The 7,928-nt window shown below is 38.9% G+C and overlaps 1 protein-coding gene across 1 annotated transcript in view; it reads left to right on the forward strand.

Moving 5' to 3' along the window:
- Positions 1–7,928, forward strand: part of ADAMTS5 (ADAM metallopeptidase with thrombospondin type 1 motif 5) — a 72,165-nt gene that overhangs the window by 1,521 nt on the left and 62,716 nt on the right.

The raw sequence follows: 7,928 nt of genomic DNA on the forward strand, positions 1-7,928 counted from the left end.
GGGCTGGCTCCAAAACCGAGATGCGTGAAACACCACACTCATCTGGCTCACCACACTCACCACAACACCTGTTGCTTCAAGAACAATACCATCCAGTCATGGGGACTTCTTCAGATGACTCCTGTCCAAGTTATGAGTGGTGCTCCTTTCATTAAAGTGTTTTACAAGTTTCTTTTGGGCGTCCATCCTTTCACTTTCCCCTGATCTACAACATTCCCTGTTATTCAGGTCCCGGGAGTCTCTTGACTAGAGACTGTCAGTGTGGAGGGATACTGTTAATTTGTTTGATCTAGACATATAGCCACTAGGAACCAGACTTCAGCCATCTAATATCTCCCCTTGGGTGATTACATTGCTTCCTTTTAGAGTGTGTTGTTTCACACATCCTTTTTAATTGCTGTGGAGCTTCTACCATTTGTGGATAGTCCCTGTAAATAACTCCTGTGGTCAAATTAATCTAGGAATGGACTTGACCCACTGAGGTTAGAAAATGTAACTGAACTGGTAGAGAACACTTTAAAGAACATACGCCTTTCCTGTTTAACTGGTGTAAGTTGATGGGGTGTCCCCAGCATGAAAGACCAGTGTCGCTAAGGCTGGAAGGTGACAACACCTGTGGTTCAAGACTAGGACATAAATATAAACAACAGAAAAACAAAGCCACAAAAACTAAGTCCATCGGGTTTGTAGAGAGGGACATGCTACCTTCCTATCCACGCCATGAAAAATAGGTTCTCTTAATTAATTACAGGCCTGATCATGCTAGTTTCATACTTGCAGATCTGTGTGTCTTACTTAATTGCATTGCCAGAGGTCATTAAGGGGCATTTCTCCAGTGGACATGTGGCAGAGTTTATGCAATGAGGTTCTTCTGTAAGACTATCCCTTTTGGTGGTTTTGTGTTTTTTTCTAAGAAAAAAAAGAATAACTGCATGACTTTCCATTCGTTTGAGTTTTCTTGCTCAGCTACAGCATAGGAGCCTGCCAAAAAGGATGCTTTGCATGGTTTGTGGAAGGAGTTCCTCCAGAGGGGAGAGACAAAAAGAAGCCTGGCTTACTTTTATAGCTCTAAATACTTGAAACATTAGACTGTGTTTTGGTCATCCAGCACTTGCATTGCAGGCTACTTCTGCAGCAGTTTAATCTCACTCATCATCTTTGTTAAAAGCTCTGTAAACTCATATTTTTATAGTCACTTGAGCAATTATAATCTGAATGAAGGCAGGCCATGGTGACAGTGGTGGTGCTGGGCAACAAGGACAGCTAGATCCTGTCAGAATCCTCTTGCTTTTTACTATAAATGTCATTTTTTATGGTTAGTTTATTAACCATTGGGTCAAAATCTTTCTGTTGCCACTCTCATTAATTTGAGTGGGGCTTGACCAGGTTCCACTGAATAAGAAAAGCAGATTGTAGACTTAAACTTTGAAATGAATGCCAAACCAGACCTCCTTGAATAACAGCTAAGGACTTACCTACCCCTGCAAGTTAATTCAGAATTTAAAGGACAGTTGTTATTCCTAAAAAGCACCTTTTGTGGACACACTCATTCCAAAATAAGGATTCCTAATTACCTTACTCCACTTTCAAAGCGGATTGTAAAGTAACTCCATTTGTAGGCATCTTTTATTGGATCAACTGAGTAGCTAGGAAAGCTGTTGAACAAGTATTGGGGCAATTGATGTCTGAAAACTTGCCCTGTAGCTCTCCCAGTTATACAGTTGGTTCAATAAAAGATATCACTAAAAGTCTTTGCCTGTGTCGTTTCCTGGCCCATCATGGCAGAAGCAAAAATATTGCAACCCTCCATCTGTAGACAAACCTTCACTCCATGTGTAGAGCTAATTCCTTTGAACATAAGTAACAGTGCTAAAATCTGGCTCTAAATGTTTGCTATGGATGAACATTTCAAAGAAAAAGAGTAAAATTTCATAGTTCCTGTGGTCTCATTACAATTTTACTTGTTACTGTAAGAATATACATGTAATGCATTAGGCAATAAGCATCATATGGAAAAGTAGTTTTCAGTGTTATTTAATAAATATGTTGTAAGAAAAACATAGGCTGTAGTTTGTTTGGTGCATATTTTTGACACAGTTGAGCAATAGTCAGATCCTCAAAGTAAATCAGTGCAGATTTCTTTAATGTATCTCCAGGGGATGAATCACAGGATCTGGCCCTAGATTTTGAAATCATGAAGGTCAAATCAGAGATACGTTTGGCTTAGGAAAAGATGATATTTTGGTATAGCGAACAGTTAGTTTCTCACTATGTGCATTTCTACGCATTCAGCAAAAGATACATGCCACTTTAATCTGATGACATTTGCATGTTCAAAATCAATCCGTTCACATATTAGAATGTAAACTTGACAACGAGCTGAAGAATGAAAAGGCAGATGAAACACATCTCCTAGAAAACAGTTAGTTTTTAAACCCAAAGAAAGATTTTTTTTTCCAGTTTAGTTCTTCAGTGTGAAGTAGCAGCAATTGGCAGGAAGATCCAACTTTTACAACTGTGTTTTGAACGTATGAAGTAGGTTGCTTAGCAACTAGACGCTAAACCATCGCTCCATGTTTTGATGGGCTCTGAACAGTGCTGTGTTAATTTTTGTGAATCCAGATGTCATCTTCTAAATGGTTTGTTTTTCAGGCATGGAGTAAATGTGTGAGGTACATTTTCCATCCCTGTTTACTAACTGAGGCCACCTTGAACTTTGTGTCTGTGTCAACAGAATAATATTTGCAAATCATCTATCAAACTAACACATTTCCCAAACTGTAAGTAACTCTTTATGCATAGTCAGTAGCTGAACTAAGCATGCATATTGCTATATAGATCTCCAGCATAACACTTAGCTTCCCTCTGGAATGACATTTGTACTGGAAGTTACATTACCTCAAACTGCAACATCCTTTAAAGGTGACTGATTTTGTTTGAATTCAAAAGTACTTTCAAGGATTTTTCCCAGATGCTTTCCTCTCTTTTACAATGTAGTTTCTTTATTTAAAGACAGATTAAGGTTTACATGATTGAAGGCACCAAGGACTTTCCTTCTATGTAGAATCAGTAGCAGTAGAATGTATTATTATTATTATTATTCTTAGTGCTTATGTGATCTATTTCTAAGCAGAATTCACAGTGAATCCTGATTAAAAAAGCAATTAACCTTTTGCTATTATCTGTATTTAATTTGATAAATACTTCAAAACAAGCTCTGCTGTATAGCAAAAGAGATTAATATATAAACCATTGCAGGCAGACCTGGCTTTAATCTAGATAGTCATTTGTGAAAATCTGCCTTAATGTGGATCAAAGACAGATATTTCATCAGTGAGACTGTCTGACAAGGCTTCCAGAGTTAGGCCCCTTAGCTGAATTAATCCGAATAGAACAAATGCCATAATTTGCTCCTTCATTTGGTTCAAAAATATAATAGAAAGATTATAACAGAATGTAATCTCCTATCCAGTTATTCAGGACATGTCATTCAGGCAGGTAACATGCAATGCAGAGAGTTACATTATTGTCTTTAGTTACTTTGTGACTGGGTCTCTGACTACAATGGCACCTCAGAGACTAACTGAAAAGCATGAGCTTTTGTAGGCAATAGTTTACTTCATCAGATGCTATACTTTCTATTTGCATAGCACCTGATGAGGTAGGTTGTCACTTACAAAAGCCATGGCTCTGAGCCAGTTACTCTAAGGTGTCACCAGACTAATCTAGTCAGGGCCCATCTACATGTGTGCTTTACTGCACAGTAGACTAATTTGCTGTGCAGTAAAACATCAGCGTATACGTGTGTGTGGCAATTAGGTTGACGTAGACTCATTTACTGCACCATCACTAGTCCCATCAGACACAAGTACTATCTGATGGCAGAGTAAATTACTGCTCTTAAACACGTGTAGACAGTTAGATTAGGTTCCACTAGCTCAAACTGCACCAGAGTTCATTCAGTTGCATTAATTGCACGTGTAGACACACCCTTAGAGACCCAGCCACAACGTAACTGAAGTCAGTAATGGATCTTTCTATATTTCATGTTATCTGCTTGGCCTACCCTACTCTTGCCTACTTCAGACTAAAAAGGCTAACCACCTCTGTGATTAGAGTTTTAAATTTTTGTGTTGGATTCATCTTTGGTATAACTCCATTGACTTGACTGGAGTAACATCAAAGTTAAATATTAATCTAATTTGTTTCTCTCTCTCCCATTTATGACTAATTCTGTGACTTTGGAAATAATTCATTTTTCTGTGTCCGCACTGCTTATTAACACAAACAACATACTCCAGATGTGTGTTGCAATGCAAATAGTTGTTGGAAATATCATCTAAAATGTACTTGAATCAGTACTATTTTTTTTTTACTTTTTTAGCAAGTGTCCCCTAAACTCCCACAAATCTACTTTACTCATAACCTAAGCTAACTTAAAAGCAAACTACTGAAAACAGTTGGACAAAATCAAATTCTCTTCCTTTCTTTCCACTCTGAATCATGCGAAAACTCAAATAAATATTTCTCACACCAGATACAGACAATCAGAACATGAACATGTCTTTCATAAGTACTGGTTAGTATACGAGTGATAGTACCATCATCACTGGCTCTCACAAAAAAAGTTCACATTAGAGTCAAAGGCCACAGTCCTGCCCTTTTCCACATAGCAATTATATGGGCCCTGCATATGTGGTTCAGTTTAACTATCAAGCTGACAGTGCTGTTGAAATTGAACAGCAAGGATTGGATTATCTCAGCTCAATAGATGATAATTTCATTGAGTGAAGCACATGCTTTCTTTGGCTCAGGTTATTTCTTTTTTAAACTTTGTCTCATCCAAATTCCCCTCCTTTGTAGTAAGCCAGAGGTTGTATTGTCATATTGTCATTGTGCAAAATGCGAGCAGTATATCTGCAGGGGTTCTTGATGTATAATGTTGAATGTAAATGATCTTTATTATGCTACAGAAATTATAGCATTTGCTATCTTTCTCAGCTGCAGAGTGGCTCCGTTGACCTTCGTATGAATATAGTATGTTTTGTTTAGAAAATGACATAAGGGGAAAACAACGTTTTGTGGATATGAGAAAAGTGCCGGAGTATTCCACAATACTTTTGCAGTTATGCACAACTGCCTAATTATCACCTGACTGCTGGAGTTAGAGACAAGCTCTTTCTGTGCTTCTCTCTCAGTAAATCTGGAGGGGGGGTTTTCTGCACAATAATACAGCTTGAATAGGACAGGGAGAAAGTGCCCTGCTCAGCATAGCCTACTATCTGGTGGATAAGGTACTGTCCTAGGAGATGAAAGGTGGTTTGAACCCCCTGGGCTGGAAGAGGGTCTGGAAACTGGTTATTCCAGATCTTGGTCAAATGATCTAACTATTACAATATTGCATAAGAGAAGTGTTGCCCATAACCATGTTTTAAAAGAAAGTGTTAGCCACAACTACATTTTGTGGAGCCTCAACCTGTCAGTACACGTTAGGCGTGCTCAAAGAACACCACTTGTATCAGGCTCTTTAGGGGATGTAGAAGAAGAAATACCTACTTCTTGATTCCAGCCAGGATTGGTTATGAGCTAACTGCCGGGCTGTTGAGCCCTATGAAAACTGAACCACATCTGGTGTCTACAAAAGCAGAATGTTCAGGTGCTTAGAACAATTTAAGCCACAAACTGTCTGATTCTAAGCTGTCTATGGAGTTTAGAATCACTAGTCCAACTCCTCTGCTCAGGGCAGGATCACCCCTGTCTAAACCATCCTATACAACTGCTTGTCTGGTCTGTTCTTAAAAGTGCATGAACAACTCCCTCACACAGTGATCATCAGGCATAATGTCCCAAAGCACTCAGAGTGCCCCAGGGTTAAGCAGTATGTAAGCGGGGCATTTCAGGATTGCAATTTTGTGGTTAGGTGCCCTAAATCCTTTATTTGGATTTAGACCTAAAACACTAATCTAATGTCAAAGTTCAAAATCTGAAGATTAGTGTATGCCAGTGTTGAGCCCCTCTTCTCCAATTAAAGAATTCCAAGTTGTATAAGTAAACAGCATCAAATAGGGAGCCTCTACAGTTAACTTCATTCACAATAATGCCATTTCTACGTGGCAAAAGGCCAAGCAGTCTTGATGCATTTCAAGAATGCCAAAAAAATCTTGGCCTTTAAAGAGCTGTCTAATTAACTACTGATCATATGATGTAGAGCTCATTTTTCCTAACTCTTTCCTTTGCCAAACTTTAAGGATTAGCATCTATTGTCTCCTGTACAGCAAATGCATTTCCTATTGATTCTTCTATTCTGAAACTCCTGTGGTTTAGATCAAAGGCCAGACTCCGAATTCTTCTTTTACAAACATCAAGAAACATTTATGCTCAGAAGTTTCCACCACTATATGGAGATAATTACGTGAGTAAGAGGTCAGACAAAATTAGACAGATATGAATGGGTACTTAACTTTCTACAAGAAAAAGCACATCATGAGAAATAATGATCGGAAGGTATTTTAAAAATACAAATCTCAGTCCTGGCTTTTTAGTGCTTTGTTAGCAGTTTGAAAAATTGAGGAGATCCACATAGATTTATTAGATTACATCATTAGGTTAGGGCCTGATTTTAAGGGGGGGGAAAAACAAAAAACAAACAAACAAAAAAAAACTTTGTGAGCTATAAAAACTTTTAATGTACTCCCAGAAACTTTCCTTTAGGAACCTCTGAGGTTGTTTCTGAGACAGTCTAGGGAAGCTAAGAATGTTGTTAATGATCCTGGTAACTAAGTTTTCATGGCCAGTGTGGTGCGGAAGGTTTAGGACAAAGACAAAATTTGTCCTACCGGGTTTCAGTTAGCAGAAACATAAGCAGATAGGTTTAAAATAATATAGGTCTAAGTTGTGCTACTGAAAAAACCTCTATAATTAGGGAATGGGTATGTAGTTAAGAGGAAAGGGTATGAAAGCACTGCAATTGCTCAGCTGTCTCAGAAGTATCACTGTGCAGGATCAAAAGCTGCATAGTGTACATCATATAGAAGCAGAATAGAAATAAACTACATAGTATCTACAGAGAGGAAGGGGAAAGAGAGGAAATTGTGATCATGATCTGAGAATCTCATGAGATTGTAAAAATCTGCCGATGCTAATGATAACAGTGGTGGCATTATCCCAAGACAAAAAAGGCCTCCATACATGGTTACCCAAGGCTGAAGAAAGGAATTAAAGAGTATTTGTTGTTCACATCCTCCCCTCTTTAATACCTAACCAACACAAGCTCCACAGTTACAGCTGTAGTAGAAAGACAGCTCATAACCACACATTTCCAGCAACTACCCCACAAGCAGGCTAACACCAGCCAACATATCCACTTTTCATACTGTGCTTCCCAAGTCCTGCCCTACCTCTCTATCCCTGTCTAGTTCTCTTCGGAAACTACACAGACTGAGCTGCAATGTTCATGCATGCTGCTCTTCTTCCACATTGCCCAATACTTGTTGCATTACAGAAATGATCACTTAAATGACTCAAGTGACCACGGTGTTGTTCATCACCCAACCCTATATCCATAATTCTGCTCCTTCTATCTAAAACTTCTGTTGCTCTCTTGCTCATTTCTTTGTCTCATATGGGGATTTATGGTCATATTCCTTCCCTCCCTATGAGGCCATGTCTATGCAGTCCAACAGCACAATACCTTGGGAACAGTGTATGGACAGTATTCCTAAATTTCCAGAACCAGTCTTTTATATTACAAAACACAGCTAGCAATATGGCATGATATTGACATGTCAGAGGTATGTCAAAAGTAACAAGATATTGTTAGATGCAAATACCCATATGTCATGGCAGGGTCCTTTAGGAGGGCCGTGATCTCCTCGAGGTCCCTCGCTCCGTGTCAAGGCCGGCCCAAGACACCCTCTTATTCTCGCCCG

Source organism: Alligator sinensis, unplaced genomic scaffold, assembly GCF_000455745.1.
Source record: "Alligator sinensis unplaced genomic scaffold, ASM45574v1 scaffold373_1, whole genome shotgun sequence".
Classification (NCBI taxonomy): Eukaryota; Metazoa; Chordata; order Crocodylia; family Alligatoridae; genus Alligator; species Alligator sinensis.